General features: G+C 40.9%; 2 long non-coding RNA genes across 3 annotated transcripts; one reads left to right on the forward strand and one right to left on the reverse strand.

Moving 5' to 3' along the window:
- On the forward strand, positions 1-14,389 carry LOC106035708 (uncharacterized). 2 transcript variants are annotated; one of them, XR_001206933.3, is made up of 4 exons: positions 1-748; positions 4,540-4,617; positions 12,211-12,286; positions 14,250-14,389. It is a non-coding gene; the product is annotated as an uncharacterized lncRNA (long non-coding RNA). The 2 variants fall into 2 exon arrangements; XR_001206930.3 differs by lacking the exons at positions 1-748; positions 4,540-4,617 and adding an exon at positions 9,910-10,631.
- A 1,436-nt stretch (positions 14,390-15,825) lies between these two features.
- LOC136790647 (uncharacterized) lies at positions 15,826-25,947 on the reverse strand. The gene is made up of 3 exons (XR_010830980.1): positions 25,055-25,947; positions 23,847-23,915; positions 15,826-21,312 (listed from the first exon to the last, which is right to left on the reverse strand). It is a non-coding gene; the product is annotated as an uncharacterized lncRNA (long non-coding RNA).
- Positions 25,948-27,640: the final 1,693 nt, after the last annotated feature.

Raw genomic sequence — 27,640 nt, forward strand, 5'->3', positions numbered from 1 at the left:
TGGAGGTCTTTTCCAGCCTGAATGATTCTGTGACTCTATGTTGCACTGATGAGAGGCTAGAGCCTGAGCTAGAAAACGTCATGTGGAACATGTGGAACAAGGTAGATAAGGCTGCAATTTGCAAGGTCCTGCCATTTTGCCACCTAACCTAACCCATAACAGTGGCCTAAAAGAAAGCTGGAGAGGGACTATATCAGGGAGTGTAGCAATGGAACAAGGAATAATGGCTTTGAACAAATGGAGGGAAGATTTAGATTAGATATGATGTGAGGAAGAAATTCTTTACTCAGAGCACAAAGCGCATATGGGAATTAGGGCTGAAGATGTACCTTGCTTCTGTTCTTTTCTATAAATTAATTTTAATTACCTAAAAACCAGTATTAAAAATAAACCCAGGGCACAGGATGGGAGGTGGAGGGCAGCCCCTGTGGCCGAGGGGCAGCCTTTCTCTCGGGCAAGCCAAATGGCCCAGGGGAGCCAGCCCCAGAAGAGGGGCCCTCAGCCCACCCAACCCTCCTCATTCTTCCACATGAGGGCATCTTCCAGGCCACTCCTAACACAGCCGCCTTTGGCCACGCAAGGGCCGCTCCATCACAGAGGCTTGCTGAGGTCACAGTGGCCACCACTGCCCCGCCTTTGCTCTGGGCCCTATAAAACAGGACCCCCTGCAGCTGGCCCACCACTCACTGAGCTTCCAGGGTCTCTGACAGCCAGATTGTGTGGCAGGAAGACGAGCAGAAACAGTAAGGTGAGAGGCAGCCCTCCTTGGTGTGAGAGGACATCAGTGCAGTCCAAGGAAGCACTGAGAAGGAAGGCATCTAACAAGAAGGAGACATGTCATGGGCAGAGGGGTAGCGCCTGTGGCACAACAGACACCAGTGCTCCAGGGACCTCTGGCGCGCAGCCCATAGACACTTTTAAGCATTATCATTGGCACTGCAATGACGCAGGGAACAGGTCGCCCCCTCAGCCACACAGCGACAGGGGGCCTCGGCCTTCCCAATGGCGCAACAGTGGCGTGGGGTGAAGGCAGGAGCATCAGGCAGACAGCCGTAGGGAGCAGAGTTGTCCAGAATACAGTGTGGGACCCAGCCATGGCCATAAACAAGATGGCAGTGTCAAACCCATTCATGGAAATGAACTAGATAGTGGCATGGGACCTAGGCATGGAACTGGATGACCCCCTGTTTCGGCACCCTGGCCTGAAAACATTCCAGATGGAAGGCATCCTGTTTGGGCAGTCCCAGGCAAGAGCTGGCTTATCCTCCTGCCAAACACCGTGGAGTCCATGGAGCTGGATCCACCAGAAGATGTGGAGGAACCAATGGAAGTGGATCCACCTCAGTCAGATCAGACCTGGGACTACTTTGGCATGTCTTCGCTCTTTGTCATCAGAGCACACAAACAGCATCACAACAGTGCCCGGCGAGCTCCCTACTCGTCGCTCAGGCTCCATCCCAAGCATTAGCTTGGAGCCACCAAACACCACGGACATACCGCAGGCTTACCTGCAAGATGTCCTGGCAATAAAGAACTCTGTTGCCGATTCTCAGGGGTTGCGTTAGTGCTTCTTTCCCATCCCCCAGCCCTTGTGCGAGAGGTGGCATCCCTTCTGCACAGAGCCTCAAGGAAGAGCACAAGAGAGGACCCAGCTTCCTTCAGGCTGCTGCACTGGGGTGACAGGAGTCCCCGAGGGCCACCATGCACCTTTAACATCTGTGAAAATAGACTGAGGGGTGAAAATAGTAGTGTGTAAGCAATTATAGGTGGCTAATTTCTTATATTAGGAGTGAGTTTCTATATCTAAGTAATTGGTAACAACAAAAATGGAGAAGGCTGCGGTACTCAGCAACTTCTTTGCCTCCGTCTGCACTGGTAGAAGGACTTCCCAAGTCTTTCATTTCCCTGAACCCATAGACAGAGGCTGGGGGATCAAAGTCCTACCCACTGTAAGTGAAGAGCAGGTTGTCCTGGTTCCAGTTAGGACAGAGTTAAGTAGCTCATAGTAGCTGGTAGGGTGCTATGTTTTGGATTAGGATGAGAAGAGCGCTGATAACATGCTGATGTTTTAATTGTTGCAGAGCAGTGTTTACACCAGGCCAAGGACTTTTCGGCTTCTTGCTCTGTCCTGCCAGCGAGCAGGCTGGGGGTGCAGCAGGAGCTGGGAGGGGACAGACCCAGGACAGCTGACCCAAACTGGCCAAAGGGGTATTCCATACCATCTGACGTCATGCTAAACAATATATAGGGGTGGCTGGCCGGGGTGGGGGGGGCCGGCTGCTCGGGAATAGGCTGGGCATCGGTCAGCGGGTGGTGAGCAATTGCATTGTGCATCACTTGTTTTCTTACACATTATTATTGTTAATACTATTACCATTATCACTATTATTATTATTATTGTTATTATTATTTTCCTGTCTTAATAAACTGTCTTTATCTCAACTCACAGGCTTCACTTTCCCGTTTCTCTCCCCCATCCCAGAGAGGGAGGGGGGAGGGTGAGCGAACGGCTGTGTGGTGTTTAGCTGCCAGCCGGGTTAAACCACAACACAGGTTCAAGACCACCTGATGAATCTAAACATGTACAAGTCTATGGGACCTGATGACATGAATCCCAGGGTCCTGAGGGAACTGGCTGATGTAGTTGTCAAGCCTCTCTCCATCATAGTTGAAAAGTCCTGGCATTTGGGTGATGTCACTGGTGAGTGGAAAAATGGAAGCGTCATGCCCCTACTCTTCAACAATTAAAACAAAGAATTGAAAAAAGAGCTCTACTCTTCAACAATTAAAACAATTAGGAGACACTTCTTCTCAGAAAGAGTAGTCAGGCATTGGAACGGGTTGCCCAGGGAAGTGGTCGAGTCACCATCCCTGGGAGTGTTCAAGGGACATGGTTTAGTCGGTGACATTGGTAGTAGGGTGATGGTTGGACCAGATGATCTTGAAAGTCTTTTCCAACCTTGATTTTTCTATGATTCTATGATTCTATGTTGAAATCTCTGTCATGTTTAGTTCCAGGATGGTGACATTTCATCTTATTAAGGGAATAGCTTTATTTAAAAAAAATGTGTGTATATATATATATATATATTCCTAGAATCTATTTCTAGAATACACAGCTTTCAGATTTTTAATGACTTTTCTCTGCTTGTGTTCATGTTTACTTAAAAAAAAAAAAAAAAAAAGAGTGCAAGGTCCTGCATTTGGGCCGAGGCAGTTGCAAGCACAAATACAGGATGGGTGGGGAATGGATTGAGAGCAGCCCTGAGAAGGACCTGGGGATGCTGGTTGATTGATGAGAAACTCAACATGAGCCAGTAATGTGTGTTTGCAGCCCATAAAGCCAACCATATCCTGGGCTGCATGGCCAACAGGGTGAGGGAAGTGATTCTTTCCCTCCACCCCTCTTCCCCTTTTTGCTCTTGTGAGACCCCACCTGCAGTGCTGTGTTCAGGTCTGGGGCCCCCTGCACAAGAAGGTCACAGAAGTATTAAAACAAGTCCAGAGGAGGGTCATGAAGATGATTAGAGGGCTGGAGCACCTCTCCTATGAAGACAGGCTAAGAGACTTGGGGTTGTTCAGCCTGAAGAAGAGAAGGCTCTGGGGAGACCTTACAGCAGCCTTCCAGTACCTGAAGGGGGCCTGCAGGCAAGATGGGGAGGGACTCTTTGTCAGGGAGTGGAGTAATAGGAAAAGGGATACTGGTTTTAAATAAAAGAGGGTATGTTTAGATTAGATATACAGAAGAAATTCTTTCCTATGAGGGTGGTGAGACACTGGACCAGACTGGTCAGAGAAGCTGTGGATGCCCCATCCCTGGAACTGTTCAAGGCCAGGCTGGATGGGGCTTTGAGCAACCTGGTCTGGCAGAAGGTGCCCTCACCCATTAAGGGGGGGGGGGTCGAATTAGATGATCTTTAAAGTCTCTTCCAATCCAAACCATTCTATGGTAACTGCAATGTGAATTGGGGAAAAGATGGCAGCTATTAAAACAAACTTTGTGAAGAGGTGTTCAAGAAATAGAAGGAAAAGTCTTGTTTGGAAGCTGCAAGCAGAAAATGGCAGTGAAAGGAAATATGGTCACCAAGATACCATGCAAGAAAATGTGGCAGATTGATGAGAACAATGGGCTGGTAGGAACTTTGCAGAATGCAGAAGCCATAAAGCTGGTCATAACATCAGTGTCTTCCGTGTTGACAAAGTGCTAAAAGCTCCTGGCAGAAGGACAAAAGTCAGGAGAGGTATATCTTTTCTACTACCCAGAGCAGGGTAGGAATTGTGAACATGGCTGAGCCTTTCTAAATCAGCACAGAAAATGCAGCAAGAAGAGAAGGGTAACAAACTTTCCATTCATTTAAGTTCGTTTTGAAAAACAGTGTGACAGAAAATTCTTAACAGTAAAGGAGAAAGCTTAAAAAATTGCATGTAAGTCAGGAATTGGCAGGGGAAACGGGCTCTGAATTCATAAAGATACCTTTCATGTATGCCAACTCATTTAACTAGAGAAAGAACTTGAGAGGTGTGTTTTGTAATTAACAGGCATGAGTTGGAATTGGCTGAGAACTGAAGGGAAACCCAAAAATAAGGTGCCAGCAGGAACTGGTCTTACTGTGCCAGGTGGGTACATTGAAAGGTGAATGTTATTGAACTTTGCCTCTGGTTAGCTGATGTGTGAAATGAACTCTGAGATACAGAGGCCAAATAAGGGTGCAGCTGAGTGGGCTGAATTCTTCTGGCAAAGAATGAAGGAAGATTTTTTTTTTTAATATTTTTTTTTGTTACAAAATATGGCCTGTTTCTGACTTCAAGAGGGATGTGTATAGTAGCTAGTTAGATTCTCTGTGGGTTGTGAGGTCTCAAGACTAGCTGTTCAGTTATTGTGCCACCTCACTACTGTGGTGAACTTGAGAGAGAGAAAACCTGGCAGTAAATGACTCGTGGGTGGTTGGAGGAGGAGGATGAAAATTACTAAATGCATTTTGCCTACAATCTGTCTGGAACTCATCATATGCCATGAGGTTCTGAGGTATGCTACTTGCCATATGGTGTTCTGAGAGGTGTGGTGCCCTACCAATGAAAAAAAATGAAAAACACCCCTACCTTTGTAGTGAACAATGTCTCCGTAGCATCATCATAACCTGTAACACAATCTAACATCAGTAAGTAGTGACTACACTATTTACTGTGATAAAGATTAATGTCAACATTTTATCTTTTTCCTTTGATAATTCATTCCAGATAAAAACTTGTGATTCACTTCTTTTCTGGTACAAATTGATCAAGGCTATCATGTAATAGGCTGAGTTCATCAAGTTCACTGCTTGCATAAAATAAATTGGCATGATTTTTTCCTTCTTTCTGTCAAATACAAAATGCCCAAGAAATATGGCTGAAAGCAATTACATTAATGGCAAAATACATTTTAGAATTGCTTAGTTGTTCTAATTTTTGAAAATAATACAAGATTATTAAAAAAAAAAGTTTTAGAAAATGAAATAATTTTTGGCAAATATCTCTTTGACTTAAGACCTTTCACATAAGACCTTTGACTTAACCATCTGCAAAGACCCCCAACATTTGAAAGAAACTTTGTAATGCAGTAGCAAAGTACTATGAAAGATCCTTTCCGCTGGAGATTTACTGAATGGAAACTTAGGCCTAGAGAAAAAGCAGGATGCATCTTGGTTTTGTATTGAGCTTAAATATGAAATTTCCATGGCAGTTCTTTGGGATATGATATAGACAGGTGTGAGTGACTGTGGTGGTTTTACCCTGGTGGCCATCTGAACTGCACCATAACCACTCTCTCTCTCCCCTTTCTCAAAGGAAAAGGGGGAGAAGATACAATGGAAAAGGCTCAAGGGTTGCAATAAGGACAGGGATGTTTTGCTTATGACAATTACTGTCATGGGCAAAACAGACTCAATGTAGGGAGATTAATATAATTTATTACCTATCAATAGTAGACTAGAACAGCGAGAAACTAAAAGCTAACTAAAAATACCTTCCTCCATCCACCCTCTTCTATCTCCTCTCCCTCAGTGGTGCAGGGGAACAGGAAATAGGGGCTGCAGTCAGACCATGAGGCTTCATCTCTGCTGCTCCTTCATGGTCACTCTCTGCTCCTGCTGCAGCGTGGGGCTGCAGCTCTGGCCCAGGGCCTGCTCCTGTGGGGGCTCTCCATGGGCCACAGCCTCTTCCAGGCCACATCCACCTGCTCCACCGGGGGCATCTCCACGGGCTGCAGCGTGGAGATCTGCTCCGTGTGGGACCCATGGGCTGCAGGGGGACAGCCTGCTCCCTCAGGGGCCTCTCCACAGCCTGCAGGGGAACTTCTGCCCAAGCGCCTGGAGCACCTCCTGCCCTCCTTCTCCAGTGTCCCTAGTATGCAGGGCTGTTTCTCACTCCTTGCTCTCCCAGCTGCTGTTTTGCAGCAGTTGTATTCCCTTTCTTAAATCGGTTCTCACAGAGGCACAAACAACATCACTTACTGGCTTGGCTTTGGGCAGCGGTGGGTGCCTTTTGGAGCTGGCTGGAGCTGGCTCCTATCTAACACGGGGCAGCTGCTGGGCTCTGCTCAAAAAGGCTCCCTCTGCAGTGCCCCTGCTACCAAAACTTTGCCACATAAACCCAGTACAGTGACTTACTACCTTTACAGATATGTGAGTTTAATTTGTTCTTGAGGTGCCTCTGTAGACAGTCATTGCTATATCTGTCTCAGTGAATTCATGCTATACAAATATCAGTATTTACTGTAATGATTTATTTTGCCTCCAAACAGGATGTTTTTAGGAAAAGAAAAATGTTGAGGGGGCATTGAATGAGAAAACTGTTAATTGATAAAATGCTTGCCTACAAGTTCATAGTGCTAGAAAGAGGGAAGAAATGCCAAAGCTTTCCTGTCACATACACAGATAATGAGAGGGGAGAGAAGCTACCTGCAAAAGGATGGGTGTGTAGAAGCCAGAAAGATGAGACTGGAAGTAATTTAAGAGCTCAGTGATGGGGAAGGGATGCACACCTGCAGAACAGTAAACTAAAATGTTTTAACTATAGCTGGTGGAAAAGAAACTGAGTCTGGTCAGGAAGACTTGAGTACTTTTTTCCTATAGGGAAAAGCAACATCTTTTCAGTTAGGTATGCAGAGAAAACCAACAATCATATTTAACAATGTGTTTCTAAAAATGTTTCTGTTTGGGAAGAGCTTTATAAATGGCAAAAGGTGTACTGCATTGTTTATGAGAGCTTGTTAATGACATGCTTCATGTCGAGAAGTAGGGTGGAAATACAAGGATATAGGAGCATGTGAGGAAGATATTAAAGCTCACTTTTATGCTAAAGGGAAAAAAAAAAAGAAATTAAAAATCTGTATCTAAAAATAATGGCTTTTCATAGTCAAATCTCTAACACAGATCTAATGGTAGCTATCCAGCTAGACATTAAAGGAAAGGGCTCGCATTTCACTGAAATATGGAGGATGACCATTGGCATTTGAGAAGTGGCAATTATCCTGAGTTCTGCTGGATAAAGCAACCATGGACTGAACCTCTACTAATGAGTTGAAGTTACCCATTTTATTTGGATACGTTTTTATCAAACTCTATACCTTACTTGTTTAGAGGTCTGCCCTTTCCCTCTTACACCCCCATATATCTAATATTTGATTTGTATTCTGTACCTTGGAGTCATTAATGCTGTGAGTGAATAAACAGGGAGCATTTGGAATTTATTTATTTTGACCAAATGACTTGTGTGACCTCCATGTTCACTGTTGTTCTACAAATTTCAGCCCACATTTAGATGTACGCTGTTCTGTAACTGCTAATCTGCAGACTCAGTCTGGGATATGGCAATCACACTGTTTTTTTCCCCTCTCATCTTGCTTATCAGCTGGCATAAATAGTCTGCAAGCCAAACAGATCTCATGAATATCTATGCCTTAGAATAACTTGAAAGGTATATTGCAAAAGTGTTTCATCAACAAAATAGATCATTATAAGAGAACTTGCTTCCAACTTGCACCTTTTTGACTATATTGGTTCAAATGGGAAAAGTGTTTGTTTAAAATGTCAAAGAGAAAAAAATGACTACACAAAGGAAAGAGGTTTGTTGGCTACCAAAGTACTACTTTACAAAGTTCCCTTCAAAATAAAGTTGAATACTAAGGAATGCAGGGAAGATTACATAGAACAGAAGGACTTGACACTTTAAAAGAAATACTCACTAGAGAACTTCTGAGAAAAGCTATTTGACAGACAATTTTTTAAAAGATGACTAGTGCTTGCATATTAATGTGCAGCATGTTAGAGTATTTTCTTTCCACTAGAAAACCAGTACCTGTGCAGTTGAGAGAGATACCAGCTGGCACAGCAATGGATAACATTTTTATCTCAACTTACAAATGCATGCAATAAGCATTTAAGAGTTTAGCTAGCTAATGGCTCATTGTGTAATGTGAAAATGAATATACCTATAAGGTCACTAAAAAAGAAAAAAGATACTTTGAATGATCAATAGTGAGAGGAAAAATCATGTCTGTTTTTCAAGAAAAACTGTTTTGTTGTTGTTGTTTAATGTTAGGAAAGGTTCTATCACGTAGGCTAAATGTCCTGGGTAAGCAATGCTGCTTCTGGTCCTGCTCAGTTTGACTAAAGTTCACCAGCGTTTTTCCAAAAGACTTCAAAGTCAGACATCCCTGTGCGCTAAATCTTTGCAGCTGAATTTCCCTGTTAGATCCAATAAACAAATGGTAACAATAAGATGATATGGATCATCTAAGGAAGCCATAATGCAAATCATTATAAGTGGTGAAAATTCAATGTTTGTTAATCCAACTAAGTAGAAGCAATGGTTGTTTGTCAATTACTGTAGTTAGGTTAGCATGACCTATGTGGTATTTCTATAGTTGCTTAATATGTCCATATGGGGACACCTCAGCTGTTACCAACAGCCTTTGGAAAGTATTACTTCAATGAGTAGTATTGAACAAGACTTGATGCTCTTGACAGCTATGTTGCTAATCAAGCATTAACTGAAGTCTGTGGAAAGATTTTGTTAACTTTATGAGGTTTTGAATCAGCCCTGAAATTGTGCATTCTGTCCTTTTGGGTGTTACTGATTTCTCAAACCAGCAGCCAAACAAGGCGTTTGAACTGCAGGCACCAACGTGTCATGAATGGACATATCTGAAATAAATGTCTCTGGCATCATATAACTAGTTAGTCTGAGATCATCCTCTGCTTTTCTTGCCACTCAATTACCTTTATAGATATCCTGAAAACCTGAAAAAAAACCTGCCTTTTGTTATACTTTGGTGTTTAAAATGAAAACACCCTTCTGGCATAGCTAACAAGTGCTGAAGTCCTTTCTGTGTTTTACTCCTCCCTGTTCATGAAGGTCCTTTCCTTAGGTGTCTTGCTCAGGCTGTGGATTGATCATGAAATTTCAGTTCTAAACTTGACACTGATACATGACCCTAGACACTGAAAAGCCTAATTACTTCTGAGAATTATCCCAAATGCCTTGTGCTGTGATCAAACAGGAATACTCTGTCAGTACTGTAATTGAGCAAAGGCCTCCTGAGTCTGAGTCTTAACTGCAAGAATTTTTCTGTTGATGCTGGGAACTTTCTGTCCTTGGACATATAACTGATGACTTTATAAAGTTTTTCACTTAATCAAAACCTATCTGTCATTAGAGTTTTTAATCATAAAGGTCAAAAGCTTTTCATATGCCTTACATCATTATTGCAAGCTTTAACAGTGAATGAATTATTGAATATATGTAGCTTACAGAATGAAATGTGCACCAGAAATAATATTTGACTTAATTCCTTGTATAATTCTGAATAAAACAACAAAATGTAGGTCCATTGTAGGAGGAGTGCAGAGGAGCCCTAAACATAAAAGCCCCTGGAGAGAGACAAATGAGACAGAGGGAAAGAGGAGAGACTAATGCCTTGAAAATATACTCTGCCTCCATTATTAAAATGTTTACATGTAACTACAGGATGAACTGTAGGTACATGTTTAGACTTCATCAAAAGTCCAAAGTAGATGGCAGATACTTAAAATATTTCAAATTAGACATTAGGCACTGTTCTTCCCTTCTTGTGATGTTTGAACGTGTTGTTATGAGGTCTACATTATAGCCTATGTATAATGAGGACAACATTTATATCATTCTCATGGTAATCTGATGGACAAAACATTTAGCATACAGCTATACAAGTGTGTAATAAGATGGGTGAACAATGAGCTGATGGGTTGAACTCAAAGGATTATAGTAAATAGGGTTACATCAGGCTGGCAGCCAGTCACTAGGGGGGATCCCCAGGGCTCCATTTTAAGGCCAGTTCTATTCAATGTTTTTTTATAAACGGTCTGGATGCAGGATTTGAATTCATACTAAGTTTGCAGATCATACTAAATTGAGAGGAGCTGTTGACTCCCTCGAGGGAAGAGAGGCCTTGAAGAGAGATCTTGACAAATTAGAGGGCTGGGCAATTACCAATCATAAGAAATGTAACAAGAGCTAGTGCTGGATTCTGCACCTGGGATCGGGTAACCGTGGCTATGCATACAGACTGGGGGGACAAGAGGATGGAGAGCAGCCCTGCAGAAAGGGATCTGGTGGGTTTGGTTAATGGCAAGTTGAATATGAATTAATAGTGTGCCCTGGCAGCCAAAAGGGCCAACCATATCGTGGGGTGTGTATCAAGCACAGCATTGCTAGCTGGTTGAGGGAAGGGATTGTCTTGCTCTGCTCTATGCTGGTGTGGCCTCAGCTTGAGTACTGTGTGCAGTTTGGGGCACCACAGTATAAGAAGCACATAAAACTGTTGGAGAGTGTCCAAAGGAGGGCTACGAAGATGGTGAAGGGCCTAGAATATGTATGAAGGGAAGATGTATGAGGAGCTGCTGAGGTCCCTTGGTTTGCTCAGCCCAGAGCAGAGCAGGCCGAGGGGAGGCCTCATGGCGGCCTGCAGCTCCCTCACGAGGGGAGCGGAGGGGCAGGCGCTGAGCTCTGCTCTCTGGGGACAGCGACAGGACCCAAGGGCACGGCATGGAGCTGGGACAGGGGAGGGTCAGGCTGGGTGTCAGGGGAAGGTTCTGCACCAAGAAGGCAGTTGGGCACTGGAACAGGCTCCCCAGGGCAGCAGTCACAGCACTGAGCCTGACAGAGTTCAACACTCTCAGACACAGGGTCTGATTTTTGGGTGGTCCTGTGTGGAGCCAGGATTTGGACTCCATGATCCTTGTGGATCCCTTCCAACTCAGGATATTCTGTGATTATATGAACATCATTCCACTTGATAAATCTCAAAGTGCAATAATTTAATTCAACAATAGTTCTATCTTTGTTCTTTACTGTGCTTTGTATTTTTTTCCTTCTGTATTTATATCCGTCACATGTATGAAAACAAGACGGTAACCTACCCTTCAGAAAATATGCTGAAGATGGGATATAATATATCACACACCTGAAATGTTATTTTTCATTGCTTTGTGCATCAACACATTTATTTTTAAGCAAGTAAATCACAAGTACAAATTTTCATGCAGTGATGCAAATTTTGAAGTAGACTTGGAGGAGGCTAAATGAATGGTTGAGTGTTAAGACAGAAGCTCTGTAAAGTGTCGGGAATGACAGATACCTTCTATGTACTCCTGTTGGGTTTGACTACCTTGATTTATTGGAAGAGTCTCTACATGTAGAGACTCACCTCATACAGCAAGTTGATTAAATGCATTATCCACAGTTTCAGAGAAGCTTGATTCATTTCGGGAACATTGAGAAATGCTTCTCCATACCACCCACTCTAGTTCTGCTCACTACTGCAAGTTTCTCTTCATGTACTCACACACTTTAGTTACTCAGAACAGCGTCTTTTGACTGTTCAAGAAGAAAAAAAAAGCTACTTGTGACACCTGCATTCCTGTTTTCAATTGGTTCTCTGAGGAGTGAACAGCACAGGGAATACTGTGGTACTTTAAAGAGAGCAGGTGTTGGCTGATAGGATGGGAAATGCTGGTTAGCTAAACTACATCGGGTACTATAGCTGCAAAATGGAGTTTGAGTGAGACAGAACAGGTTGGAAGAGGTGCCAGCATGTCTTGGATGTGTCTCCAGTGCTGGCTGCAGTGTATCTGCTAAGAGTCCTTTCAATGAAGAGCAAGTACAACCTCCTTTCATGTAATAACCTAACAGATGGCAAATCAAAGACCTGTATGAAGGGGCAGATGGAGTGCCGAAGAGGAAAGGAGAGTCCCACAGCACAAGAGATGTGAGTATGAACGGGGAGAAACCAGGCAAGCAGGCAGCTGTCTTTACTGTTAATGGAAATCCAGATTTCAAAGTGCAGTAAAATAGCAAATTTGGTATAATCAACTGACGTTATGTGCTGGGAGATGTGATTTTTGCAGGCAGGAATGGAAGCTGCTTTGGCAGATCTGATTGTTTTGGAGAACTCTTCAACTCTTTGGGATAACTGTGTGCTCTGGGTTTTGTCTCCAAATGTTGTTTTTAGCTCTTTAACTATCTTTATGTTACCATAGATGTCTAACTGGGTGGGGCGGGAAGGAGGGGATTGCACAGGGAAGAGAGAAGGCAGGGATGTAAAACTTTGCTGGGGTGTTATGTGCTTTTGATCAAGAAGAACATAACTTGCTCCTCTGGCGAGTTGTTCTGCAGAATTGCAGATAAATACCAGATGGGTACTTACTTTTTTGGCTTACATCTTTTGTTTTGAAATGTGTTGAAACATTTTTCTGGGAAGGACATGGTGCCATCCAGAATTTCTCTCAGCCTTGCCTCATTGATTTGACTGGATATGTGCCTAGTTCAACATACTTCAGTTACCCATAGTTTTGCCTAACACAATTTGTAGGTTTAACACCTAATTCCTAATTCTTCTTTTTTCACTGATGAGCAAGTAAATAAAGAAGAAAATTCATCTTTTTCATCACCTGTAAGTCATGAGAATGTAAGTTAAGCAAATTCTGTGTTAAATAAACTGGAAGATGGAGTGCTTCTTGCTCTTGACTCCATCTTTCTTTTTTTTTTTTTTTTTTTTTTGAAGAGTAATAAATACAGAAATCTGGAAAATTGATAAATGACACTACCGTCCGAGACAGAAAATGTCCCTTGGGGTTGTGGTTACCTGGGTTAATTTAGGAAATTCTGAACTTCCTGCTACCTCATTACATAGATATTGACTTCACCATTCTTAGTGTGGCTTGCTCCAAACATTTTGATCAGGTATATAGTATCCTTCATATATGTTAACACAGATAATGAATTTGTGCATCCCTCTGATTATAAAAATCCTAGATTAACACATACAAAAAGATGTAGAAAACGACATCCAAATTCAGTAATTGCATTTCTGGTGTAAAGTGTATTCCAGGCAAATAAAACAGTGAGGAAGGGATGACTTCTGAGATAATGAAACTTATGTGAAATGTATAATAGTAATATGAAGACCTTAACATCGGGCCTTTCCCAAAGTTGTAACAATAAGTTTTTCTTTTGGCCTCCCCAACACTAGACAAGGTAAGTAAGGGAATTCTGTGGCTAGACTCATTGGCATTTCCTTGAGAAACAAGTAAATGAAATGCATAGTCAAGAGTATTCAGCTAGTGTTTGCTGTATATTTTACAGTCCACCCTGATCCATCATGCAGTTTTTGCTTATTTGCAGATCTATTGACATTTTTCACTTATTTGTAAATCACTTGCACTGTTTTCTGGGTGTGGAGAAGAAAAAAGGGAAGAGAATTTGGAGAAAAGTGGGAAGACAGACACAGGAGTAAGAAACTTTGCAGGTTGCTTCTCAGTCCTTTTTTGCTTGTTTAAGCTTTCTTGGTATGTTTTGGTCTCTAGCACTCTTTTTTTCATGCTCTAGAAGCCGAGTGCTTTTTATTAAAATATATATATATATATTGCAACATTGAGAAAGGCGCATTGGTAAGATACAAGTGTCTATTCTCGTACGAGTTTAATTATCTTAAAACAACAACAAAAAAAAACTTAACTATAGTCTTTCTTGGCATACTTTAGAAACTGGCTGAGAGTAACAAACTGCTCCTTTTGATAAGCTATTGCTCTTTTAAGTAAAACAGTTTTAATTAATGTAGAGTTACTGTGCCCCATGTCTCTCCTTTCTCAGGCTAGTGTCAGCATTTTTGTCAATAGGACTTATGATAGTTAAATATATTGCAGTAGTAACCAAAATCATTCCTTCAACAGATTTCTCTCTGCACCAGAGCCTTCTTCCAGAGAGCTTGCAATAAAAACAGACAAGAAACAACAGACAACTGCTGTGCAGTTGGGCAGAGGGTGGGCAGAAAAGATATACAACTTCAAGCTTCAAGGAGAAAAATTCAAAAAGTTGTAGTAGCTTGTGATGTATGGAACCTGAAATATAAACATGTTTTTGTTTCAGCTCATCTATGTTTTTGACAGAAACTTGCCTGCATGGTTTTAGGATGTGCTTCTGTGATCCTCAGCTTTTCTGCTTGTGAATTACAGGGATGGGAGATGGGTTCTCCAGCAAGAATCAGATGAGTGTAGGCTTTCTATCTGTTCAGAAAGCTCCACAGAGAGTGTTGATCTGGGAATGAAGATATGATGTGTATGCTTTGTAATTAAATAAGGTGTACCAAAGAAACACCAGATCCTTATCAGAGTGATAGTTGATGGAAGTGACCTGGTGAAGACTTATCTATCTGTTAGCAATTAGGGGCTGAAAGGAACAAAGTCTGTCTTCATCTAGATCGCAAAAGCAAAAGTCTTACTAGGATAGACCGAAACTATATTATGAGGCAGAAATTACTTTAAACAGAGTTAACATATGTAATCTCAAATATTCAGTTGGGAGTTAGGATATTTAAGATTGAGGTATTTAAACCACAATAAAAACAAACAAACAAACAAACATCCTTAACCAAGAAAAAAAATGGCCCATTTTAAGAAGAACTTACTATAATCAAGGCTTACATCATTGTACCTTAAATAACTATCTCACAGCATAAGTTCTGAGTTGGCTTCATACCACGCATGAAGTGAACAAATTATTTGAGGACCAAATTTACAAAAATCAGCAGGGAAAGCAAAACAAATAAGCAAACAAACAATGAAAAAAAAAAAAAAGTAGCCACTGTTCTTATTGCATTTGGTGAATCATAAACTGAAATCTAAGTCCCCTTTCCATGTGAAAATACCTTAGCCATGAGAAAGCCATAGTCATGTTGCTCTGGATCAGGAGCTCTCTCTTTCTTTTTTTTTTCGATACTTTTTTTTGTTTTGTTTGTTTTAGATTTGCTTTTCAAAGCTTGATAGCCTCAACAAAGGGGAGATGGAGCACCCATTAATCTAATGTGCCAGAAAACCATAAATGTAAGTTTTTCCTTGCTATGGACATGGGAGACTGAATGACGTTTGCCACATCTTTAGCGTTTTGTACTTTCCCTCACTGTACAAAAGGACTCCTTTGTGACTTAGGTCATCTTGGGAAGAAAGGGAAGGAAGAGAGTCTTATGGGTTTTACTCCAGTATGTTAGATTCATATCTGCAGAATCCTGCAGGATGGGTTGTTTAAGAATATGTGGGAAAACATCTAATCTATGTAGATCCTAACAAGACATACACATATGAGTACTGAGAAAGGTTTAGGAGTTTTGGTTTTATGCTCTGTGCAGTACTACAGTGATTGCAGAAACAGAAACTGCATTACCCACAGATTAACTGGTAGAAGTAGTGTGAGTTTCTTACATTATCTTCCAGGAACTAAGTTTTTGGAACTATATTATCAAATATTGCCCCCACAGAAATGTTGAGAGAGATGTTCAGCAGCAAGCAGGATCAGTAGTTATTTCTGCATGGCCTTTATCCATTTACAGGCTGTTTACTTTAGACAACATACTTTCCTGCTCTACTGTATTCTGGTGGCATATCCACCATAAATTGCAAATGGAGGAGTAGTGTAGCTTATGGTATCTTTAATAAACTTTAATGGCTAACAAAATATAATGTCATAAAACAATCTTATTGCTTTCCAACTGAAACTAATCTTCCCACCTGTGATCTCTAAATAGTATTTGGAATTCACAAAAATGATATAATATTTAATCAGGTTCCAGTACAGAAATCTCTTCACTCTCCTCTGAGACTTTTTAAAATTACAACATGTGCTCTGTTAATCAAGGTCCTTGTTGCTCTGAACAGAAATCGTTTTCTTCCTAGTAATGGAATTCTGTACCCATTTAATGCAGAAAGTGACAACATACACTAATCTTACTATATTGGTAGAGAGCATGTAACTTAATGCTTAACTGTCTAGAAGCTGAAATTTTCCCCCAGAAATTTACTGTGTTATTCAGGCTAGTGGAATTCCTGTGTGAATAAATGCAACTAAACCTGCAAATCAACTCAGTGAACTTCAAAGACTCTAAAACGTACCTCTAAACTATTCAGCCACGGTGTGACTGTCTTCTTTCATACTGAACTCACTATGTTCAATTTAGAGCACCTCTGAAACTACGGGAACAGCAAATGACCTCTAAAAACACTATGAAAAAACAGTTTGAGAGTCTCCTAATTCGGACACTGTGCAGTGCACAGTTTTTGTTTTGATATTCCAGCAAATACATTAAGCAGGAAAGACAGACACATTTGCTAGGAAGGTTAGGACTGGATGAAAATCATATAGACCCTAAAGATGTCTTAAAACTTAATTACACTGGGTCACTCTCAGTGGGTCTTTATTTCTGTCCTAAATTTCTTCTGAATTTCTTTCCAAAATCTCCTTTTCAGTATTTTAGTTACTTCACAATAAACTGAGGCAGACCTGTGTACACATAAGAAATGCTGTTGTTGCATCTTCTGGAAAAAATAAAATAAAATACAATAAAATAAAATAAAATAATAAAATTATGATGACAGTGAATAGACACTAGATTACCAGTTGCTGAAAGGACTGCATCAGCAATTGCATGACAAGCTGTCTTGCTTCTAGTTGCAGCCATGGGGTGATAATCCAAATGTGAGAATTTTCCAGCAGTGTGATCACATCAGCATCACATGAATTGGAAACAGATGCCACTCTGGCAGATGCTTGTAGTAAGCTGCAACATCTTTAGGACCTGCATCCTTATATACTATTTCCTTTCCCCAACTCCTCAGAATCCCCTGTCTGGCTAGCATCCTGTCAGATTTGTGTGCTGCTTGTTGTATACATCCAGCTGGAGAAATGGCAATTTAGAGTAATGGGAAAAATACTGTTTTCAGTCTTTAGACAGGACAACCAATACAATTGAAACCGGAATAGGAGGAACAATTACTGAGGAACGCTTTCCTAATTTTTCTTTTATTAGACCACATTATTAATAATAACAGCTAGTCCATCTTGCAGGAAAATATAACAGCAGCAGGAAATGGAGGGTGACCCTCTGAAACAAAGGTATAATGTCCCCTTGTTGTCTGACAGCAAAATACTGTGTTTCTCTTTAGGACAGGTGTTTATAAATTTAAGAATTAAACCTCTGCTCCACCCTTAACGTATTAGTATTAACACCTACCTTTAAACATTACAGACTAATACTGGTGACATCTCATGTATGAATAGGACCAGCAAATTTCAGAAGCTGATCTTAAGCAGTGTTGTGTGTTCAGAGCTTGGATAAAAGTATGTCTCAACCAGCAGGAGAGAAAACTTTAATAAGTTTTGGAATTAAAACTGAAGCATACAATATAAATTCAGCATTCTATTCATGAAAACATTACCACTTTATAGGTCTTTGCTCTTGTTCTCCATTTTCTCAATTTAGGCTCCAGGCAGTTCAGGATGTTCAATTTATACCAATTACATGTGATTGTCTTGTGTACTTTGTGAAGCTCAGGACAATCAGGGGATGTAATCATCTTTGTTTCTGAAGCAATGATGGGTTTCATTTCCAATGTGTTCATTATACAGCATGTACTTCAAAAGCTGGGTAAATCTAATGGCTTTTTTGTTTACGTCTGGCTTACAAGCTAGGATTCACCTTGCCTGCTAACACTACAGCTATAGATTCTGGGTAAGGTACAAATCAAAGCAAAATAAACCTCTGACAGATCTGTCTTTAAAAAACAACAACAACAAAAACCTAGCATAGATATAATCCAGTCAATAAAATACTCCATTTATCTAGGAGTGAATTGTGTTCATGTAACAAAAACCCAACATGAACAAATCTATCAGAACGGGCTACACACCAGGCTAAAGCGGCTTCAGTGCCTTTTCTTCAATCAGTGTGTTCCTGTAGTAACCAACAAAGAGGCAAATATTCTTTACCTAAGACCTGCCTTTACTCATAATAACCATATTATAAACTGAGGCTTTGTATTTATTTTTTTTATCACTAAATCTGCTTTTGACTGGTGTTTCCTAAAACTGTCTTTTCTGCTCTGTGTTAGGAAAAAGCAAGCTTTTTTTGAGCTGAATTAGGGAGATCAGCCTGATGTTTCTGATATCCGTGCTAGTCTTGTTCCCATACGTGGTCTCAGAGCTACCCCAGCTCAGTCACATCCCTTACACTATTTCCCCTTCTTCACACTCCCTGCCCACACGCACACTTCTGCACTTTGTTAAAAAGGAAAAACAACCTCAACTCTGTCCTTCCCGTCTGGTAAAGGCTGGTATATGTGATGGAAGCCACTTTGCCCTCTTCCTCCTCTGCACTGCAAAGCTCCTACAGCCAGATATCATAATGTTCACACCCACCAAAAAAGCCCTGCAGGGCTTGAGTCTGAGCATCTGGCCCTCGTGAAGACTCCAGGGGAAGTGAAAGGCACCTCGAAATAAGATCCAAAAGAGACAGCTTCTAGAGCTTTCAAAGTGAGAAACATGAACATGGTGGTAGCTTAAATGCCTTCCTTCTGCAGAATCAAGGTGCTAGATACAGGTGTCCCTGGGCAGATCTCTGTCCTTAGAAATAGTTGCTCCAAGGAATGCATGGATGCTCACTTAACCCAAAGAAAAGCCTGCTGGGAGGGTATGGGGGTGAGGAGAGGACAGCAGTAGGGAATGTTTCCTTCTTTTCTTATCTATTTACAAAGTTACTCAAGTGCTTCATCTGGTTAGGAGGCACAGGTTAATTTTCCAGGTCTGTCTGGGGGATTCAGATTCTTGTCCATCTCCTCGGTACTCTAAGCACCAGGCTTTGAGCACAAACCATTCCACACCTCTCACGTCAGTCTGCAGGCAGGCTTCCCATGCTGACAGGTTGCGTTGGAGCACCTGGTGACACACAGGGACCCTCCTCCTGCTGCTCAGAGCATGCTCACCAGCAGGGATGGAGATGCCAGTGAGCTGCACTTGCACCTGACCCGTACAGAGGTCCTGAAAGCAGTGACAATAGCAGTACCCTGGATGACTGCTCTTCCAACCAGTGTTGCAATTACAAATGCTCACTATTATATTGTGCTCCCATGTGTATTTTCTCCCCAGCTCTTTGCACTTGGTGGATCTTAGGTTCCTTTTGCTTCAGCTTCAGCCACAGGGAGGATGAGAGGTCTTCTCTCGCTGGCTGCTGACACTCTCTTGCCAGGTGACCTGAACTCCTCAGCCTGGGGGTGTGCCCCGAACCTAGCCTTGCTTCCCTGCCAGTCAGCTCTTCCACCCCAAATATGACAGCCAGTACCGTGATCCCTGTTTAGCCTGCCTGCTGCAAATGCTATGTACAGTCTGGGAACACAGATTATTCGTCATCCCAGCATAAAAACACTTACTATTTGGATCTTAACGAGTCTTAGGCATGGACTGGTACAACAGCAAGGCATTTAAGGAAATTCCAAGTAGTGCAATTCATTATTGAAGCTGTAGCTGAAAAGAAATGGAGGATAAGAAACGAAGAAGAAGCAAGTCCTTATATGTACCAAAACCCTTGAATATTAGAAAGGTAGAGCATGGATTTCAGAGTAGGGGGACTGGTGAATTAAGAGTGAATCAGCCACATGGCAACCTCCTGACTCCTTGAAAACTTGAAGACCTGCTTTTGTATAAGGCTTGCCAGTTAAAAACAAACAAACTTTTGCAAACAAACTGCAAAGAGCTCGCATACTTTGTTCTCTTCACAAAATATCTGAATTATTTTTGTACTTTATTTTAACTTCGATTTTTTTTTCCATCTCAGCAGTAGAGGGCCTGTGGGACACATCCTCTTGTATGTGATTCCCAAGTTTACTGTCTGCAGGAACAAAGATGTTCTCAAACGAATTAACTCTAGGAATTATTGATAGTGACTCACACTCTCTCCTAGTCTCATAGAAAAGGAAATTGATTGAGTTAAGAAATACTCAGCATAAGGGTTTATAAGAACAGGGCCCAGGACAGCAGACTTCACCAGTTCACTTCCTTTCAAGTAGTTACTTAGCAAAAGGTGTAATGAGACTCTGGCTTTTTTTTCAGAGATTAAGTTAAATGCCCTTTCGTGATTCATGAAGAATTATCAAAGGTCAGATGGCAGGCTGGAAAAAAACTTAATCTTTTTTTTTTTTTTAAGCAGAAAAATATTCCTGTCTAGCTAATCCATTACTTACTTAAATTCTCTTTTGTGTTTCACAGCATTTAGTCCAATTTTATGCAGCCTGTATTGCTCTTATGACCCTTTAAATCTCTGTAAATATAAAACCAAATTACATGTTTAAATAAAGGATAGACAACTAAGTAATATACTCATTCAAGTTTACCAAAGTTTATAGGTTCACAGCTCATGATGTTCCTCATTCCCTTCTCATTCCCCTCTGTTCCCACAAACCTATTCAATTTTACTTGACTGAAGTATTCCCTATAGTTTAATTTTTGTAATAAACAGGATTCCCAAAGACTAAATTATCCTTGTTCAAAATACTGCAAGCAGGTAAAGTTAACATCAAAATTTAGGATACTGTTAAAAGTCAAGTGTTGGTGACTGAGGGTCACCAACTTTCTCAGTGCAGATTGAAGGCACTTGCTACCTTCTCTCTGCCTTTCCTTCATACCAGCTTCACATTTGTTTGCTTTTTTTTCCAATTTATTTCCTTTGGTCATTCTCAGTTCTGGCCGAATTTTAGGGATTGGCAGTGGAAAGATAAAGAATCACAGAATGGGTTGATTTGGAAGGGACTTTGAAGATCATCTAGTTCCAGCCCTCCTGCCATCTTCATACCTTCTCCAGGGTTCATGTGTGGTGAGGAGAGTAGCACTCTATCACTGTTCCTCAAGTATAATTGTGGCTAGTGGGGCTTGTCTGGTCCTTTCTGATTCCTCTGGATACGGCAATTTCTGTCAATCCTATTACAAGTGAAGCTGTTAGATGGTTACTGTGCTGAAATATATGGCATTAGCTTTCAATCTCACATTTACTGGTTATGAGGCAGTTCTAAAAGGCTATTGAATGACATATGCTGAAGATGGCTTCTTCACACATACCAAGAATTTATTGTGTAGGAGTCTTGTGAAAGTAATGAACAGAACAAGCACTCATTCCAGATTCTTTTCTGTATTTTTGACATTATATATTCTGCATTTTTTTTCCTGAAATTAACAGCTGGAGACTACAGATTTAACCATTACTCAGTGGTTCATCATCATGACAAGTGTCTGAATTCAAGAAAATTGACTTAAGGAGAAGTGTTGCAGTGAGTTGCACAACAGAATTTGATTTAGAAGCCTGTCTATATATAGATTAAATTATAAGAAAGAGATTTCAATACTGAAACATCTTTCCTTTTTGTCTAAAAGTGCATCCTGAATGCTTAAACCTGGAGAATTCTGCATACAGAAATAGAAATTAGAAAGAGACAGAGCAAAAGAAATGTACAGAATAGGGGAACAGGATAATCTCATTCACTATATCCATGAAAATGCAATTGAAATCATTGCAGAGAATGATTTAAAGTCACCTTCCACTGAAACAAACCAAGATTGTGATCTGCTTCAGAAGCTCAGTGGAGAAGTGCTCACTCTGTGCTTTAACCCCTTTCTCCAGCTCCGCAATTTCACATCTGCCAGCTCACTTTTACTAATTCCAGGGGAACATATGCTTCAGCATGTCGCAGCCCAACTGATTTGCCCAAAGTGGCACATTTATGACTCCCTTCGCCCTTTTCCTTCTTCGTGCCAATACATTAGCCATGGTCATCAGTTCTTTCTTCTGAGTTCATATACATTTTAATTAGACAAAGGTGGGTAGTTCAAGTTTCATTGGATCATGCAGAAACATTTGTTGGTGCAATTGGTACCCTTTATGATTTTTTTTTAGGGATATAGGGGAGTAGTGGGGGAGGCTTTGTTTTGTTTTGTTTTGTGATAACTTTGATTTGGGGCAGGATTTTGTCACTCAGCTGATGTGACTTGATGTGCTTACAGTGCCTTGAACAATAACGATCCCCTGCCCCCTGCAACCTGTTGGTCTCAACGGATGTGTGCCAGTTCATAAAAACTAAATGTATGGAGAGGCAGAGTTTTTGCTGTAACCTTGAAAAACAAGTGGTTATCTGTGCAGGAAAGCTTAAATGCACTTTGTGTCTAGTTGGACTTGTATTAGTCCAGCTACAGAATGGAATAGGCTTTCAGGTAGTTGGGATACTTCTAGGTTTAGCTAGAGTGTTAGTTTGTCCTCAGTATCAGCATTATGTTGGTTGCTCCTGTGTATACCCACAAAACACAAAAATGTACTGTCTTCTGAGGTACGTACCCATTTTTTAAGTAGAGCTAAAACAGCTAGGAGTGTCAAAAAGGTTTTGGAAAGGAAAAACAGAGCACAATTGTATAAGACACACTGCCTAAGGAAACCAGTCTAAAGATACTTTTTGTTTGTTTTCTGTTTCTTTGGTTTAGGTTTGGCTTCCCTAACAACCCAATTTCATTCTAAATTGAGGTCAGGCTTATCTGAAAGGCTCACAGACATTTTCAACAAGCCTATGCTGAAGACTTTACATATGTAACGACCAGCATTTCAGGAGCTTTTGCTGAGATTCTATTTTGCTGTATCTTACACAGCTCTATTTTCTCTCCCAATAATACATGCTGTTGTTCTGAATATGATTTTAATGTGGACTGCAATTGTTTGAGTGCCATAGATATGCTGCTATTGAACTGCGTGCTTCAATGTGCACTTCTAAAATTCAGTAGGCTTACTGAAACCCTGACATCAAGCACTTCATCCACGTGGGAGGATTCAAAGTCATTTAACATCTGCTTATTCTTTTTCTGTGTGTTTTTCAGTTTGCCATTAAAATTTTCCAATGGACAATATTCCACGGATCACCTACCTTGCTGACTACAGGAACTCAAACCTCCTATTTTTAAAGTTACTTCAGTCTCATTATTTATAGAAAGTGGGTGAGAAAGATAGATTAAATTGATATCATGGAATATAATATCACTATATTTATAAGCCAGAACAAATTAGAACTGAGAAGCTTGTTTCTCTGATGGATCTGAGTGCTACGAATTAATTTCTTTGTGTACCCCACCCCCACCCCTCAAAGCCTACCACAAACACAAGTTATTTTGCTTCTCTCTTTTCTATTAGGAGAATAAAAACATATCCATAAGCTCACCAAAGCCAGTATCAACTTGCGCCAGCCCCTTCCTCTATCTCACCCCCTACGGCTGTACGTTGGTAGGTAAAATTCCTTTTTTTTTTTTTTTTGATCACCCTGGGAAACAGCTTGGTTGTAATCCATCCAGCTGGATATTTATACGTACATAAACACAGAAGTTACATTTGTGATCATTTGCTTATCTGTTTATGTAAAGGTGTGTGGAAAAAAAAAAAACAAGCAAGCAAAAATTAGTGTCATTAAATTTAATGCACTGACCTCTCACTTTTCTATGTAAGCGTGATGCAAAAGGAAGAATTGCTCAGTTGGTTGATATAATGATGCAGACTGCAAAGAAGAGGTAATTAGTGAAACCTTAGGGAATTATTGCCTGGTAAAAGTGTGTGGGTGTTTTGAATACAAACCTGCTAGAGTACAAGGCGAGCTTGTCTAGCAAGCACTTGTATGCAAAAACCTGAAATTACCAGGGCAGGCCAAGAAGAATGGCTCATACAAACTGAAACAGGTGAAGGTGGATATTTTTCTGAAAATAATGTGCCCCAAATGTATCTTTTATTTTCTGCTTTTCTAAAAAGAAGGGAGGTTTATGATACAGAAAATTATAAGAGGAGTTTATAAGAGCAGAATGGATAAAGACAGACGTTTTTACCCCTCTCAAATGAAAAATTGCTTTGGTTGCTTGCATGCAACTTGCCTGGTATGAAAGGCTACAGAATATCCACAGGTCATCTCCCTCAAACTACTTCCACGCCTGCAGAAAAGGTAAGTGATCTCCCTGATGCTACCTGCTTGTGGCAAGTAACCTGCTTAGTTAAGCATATTAGGCCCCTTCTCTGGCCTTGTCAGTCACGTTCAGCAGGAAAGGGAGAAAGACATGGACATTTTGCCATATCCTCAACAGCCATGGACTTGTACTGAAGTTTGATGGTCTCACTGGTTGCAAACAGACTTCCAGTACCTGAAGGGGGCTGCAGGAAAGCTGGGGAGGGACTCTGGGAGTGTAGTGATACAACAAGGGGGAATGGCTTTAAACTAAGACCGTAGGTTTATATTAGGCATTTGGAAGAAATTCTTTCCTATTAGGGTGCTGAGGCCATAGACCAGGTTGCCCCAAGGAGCTGTGGATGCCCCATGCCTGCAGGTGCCCAAGGCCAGGGTGGATGGGGCTTTGAGCAACCTGGTGTAGTTTGAGGTGTCCCTGCCAATGGCAGGGAGGTTGGAACCGGGTGATCTTTAAGGTCCCTTCCAACCCAAACCATTCTGTGATTCTACAGTTCTGTGATTCTATGGTTTGTGATGTGGATGTGCCCCATAAGTCTATGTTCTTGTAGCTGCTGCTTTCAAATGCTACTCCTTTAGCACTTGCCTTAAATGTGAATGTGTCTGTAAGTCATTTTAGGGCAACTGAGGAGATCCGGGCATTTTACCTTGCTTGGGAATGAAAATAGCTTATAATTACTTCTTACCTTCTTGCACATGTACACGTGAACTGGAGACCACTCAACCATGCCACTTGCTTCTGTCTTAGCTAATGTCACTGCATCCCTGGAGTGACAGCACCAAGTCAAAACTGCCATGGTTAGGTTTGGAAAGAAATTCTATTTACATAAAGAACTCCTGAAACTTCAACACAGTTGTCATGGAAACACTTAATCTAACTCTCTACTTTAATGCTTAATAAAACCTCATCTAGAACCTAAATTCTGAGTGAAATTCTGGTTGGCGGTACCCATTTTAAATAGCTACTGGGAACTTACGATCTACCTTTCTCTTTCACATCTCATCACTTAAGAGTTTGCCACTGTCAAAAAATTATGTTTGGATTTGCAACATTAAAAAGTCTATAAAACTATTCAGTTTTTCCATTTTTTATTACCCTTTCCAGTTTTATGAGACCTGTGCTATTCCAAATCTTTCCATTTTTCTTCTGGACTTCATGTTTCAGTAATTAAGAGATTATATATCCAGCTGGCTTTACAAGACAACAACAAGGTTTTTGTAGCAAAATACTTAAAATCATGTTTAGATATGAGATCAACCCCAAAATATTCAAAGTGTCAGTAAATGTTAGTTCTGTGCATTTATTCATGTGATTCATCATCAGCTTTACACTGTTTTGAAGGGGTTTTGAAGATAACTTCCAGCAATACAAACCACATACCAAATTCTACCTTAATATATTAACTAGTATGCATCGCATTCACACTTACTTTGGGGAACACTTTTGGCTAATATTCTAGTTACTGTATTTGAAACGAAAATCTGACTCTGTTCCTCACAAGTTTTGAAAAAAAAAAAGCTAAAATTGCCTGTAATGCAAGTATTTTCTTTAATGATCCTTTGGGGAAAAAAAAAAGTACTAATAACCTACCTTACAAAAGGAAAGCTGAGGGCTGGAAAAAATAAAGGAGCAGTGAGGAAATTACTCAATTCTCTGTTCTGATGCTGCTTGCAGGGTACTATGAGGTCATTAGAGGTTGATAGCTGGTATGATGTAACAAATGTAATGAAAACCAACAGGAGAAAGAGCCTTTTGGAAACAGTCAAGAAATTTTTGTGTGAAAAGTGCCAAATTTTGTGAGGTTCTTCTGCATAAACCACCAGTGAACAAGGTCTCCTTCCTGGTGAGGCCCTTCCTGGGGAGCAAGGTGAGAGCATTGACAATGGCAGAGAACAAGATGGAGTGTCTGCTGCTGCTAATCACACAGGTAGAAAACCTGATTTTTATGACGTGGCGATATTAACTGTTCAAAAGCATCTCTGAATTTCTGCAGCAGGCAGCAGCAGGCAGTCTATTCCAGCAACCAAGTCCTGTTCTCAATCTGATGAGAAGGCTTCAATCACTACTTTCTGTTGACTGTTTTGTAAAATAAAGCATCGTAACTGATGCATCACAACTGCATAAAAGAGATCTCGATACAGACTGGCACAGACAGAATAACTTCATCTCCATCAGCCATGAAAGTTGGTTCATGAAGCGATTCCATTGGCATTGAAACGAACTGCAAGTTTTCACGATGATCTCTAGGAATTGTACAGGTAAGTTCTGGGGGCAGATATCTAATTTCCTATTTTATTTTATTTTAGTCTTACTTTATTTTGCCCCCAAGACAATTGGTATATCAGGGAGCTGGTTCATATTGAGGGACCCCAAGGGCTGTTGTGCCACTGATAGCAAATTCAGTTTCACTCTTTCCTGCGCACCATGTAAATACCTTTGGTTGAAAAACGCTAAGATTCTCTCTTTATTCCAAGTTTTTCTAAAGGGGGGAGGGTCAAGGCGAGACCTTCCCATGCTTCGGTACTCTAAATGAGACAGTGTTAAATGGAACGAGGCGCTAGTTGCCTGGGAAGGGACACCCCTGTAACATGCCCACTGTAGTGGCTGACAAAGGACATTTCTGAAGGTCGATCTGGTTCTATGCCACCCTGCAAAACCTTCTCAGGACGCTAACAGCCATTGCCAAGAGACTTGCAGAAACAGGGAAGGCCCTAGGGTTGTAACTTGCTGGTGAACTTTGCCTGCAGTGAGCTCAAAGAGCTCAAACAGAAGGAACGTAACATTAATTTGCTTGGAGAATATTCCAGTCATTAGCCTAGATGCAGAAAGCTCATTAATTTGCTTTTTTATTATTATTGCAGTGCGATGAGGTACAAATTCACAGTCAAGGAATTTTTGTGCTACTTCATACATTTGTAATGCAAACCATTACCACCCTGATTTCCACAACACAAAGTAAAACTCCAGCAGTTTTAATGAATGAATCCATCGCAGTTTCTTTCAAAACATTTTTTATAATGGTAATAAATCCTAGAATTGCCATTGCTGTTATCAGGAAAATTAAAATGAACAGGAAATTAAAATGAAAGCCCCAGACCAATCAATAAGCTAATAAATTTGAGGCAAAACTTTGAAAATGGTAAGTTAACTGCTGCTGTTTTACTTCAATTCATGGACTCAGACCTAATACCATGGTACAGCTTGCTCAGTGCCAGCTCTTTTCTTGGAGCAATTCAAGACGATCACAGCATGAGATCATACTTTTGTCTTC

This window comes from Anser cygnoides, chromosome 4, assembly GCF_040182565.1.
Source record: "Anser cygnoides isolate HZ-2024a breed goose chromosome 4, Taihu_goose_T2T_genome, whole genome shotgun sequence".
Lineage (NCBI taxonomy): Eukaryota > Metazoa > Chordata > Aves > Anseriformes > Anatidae > Anser > Anser cygnoides.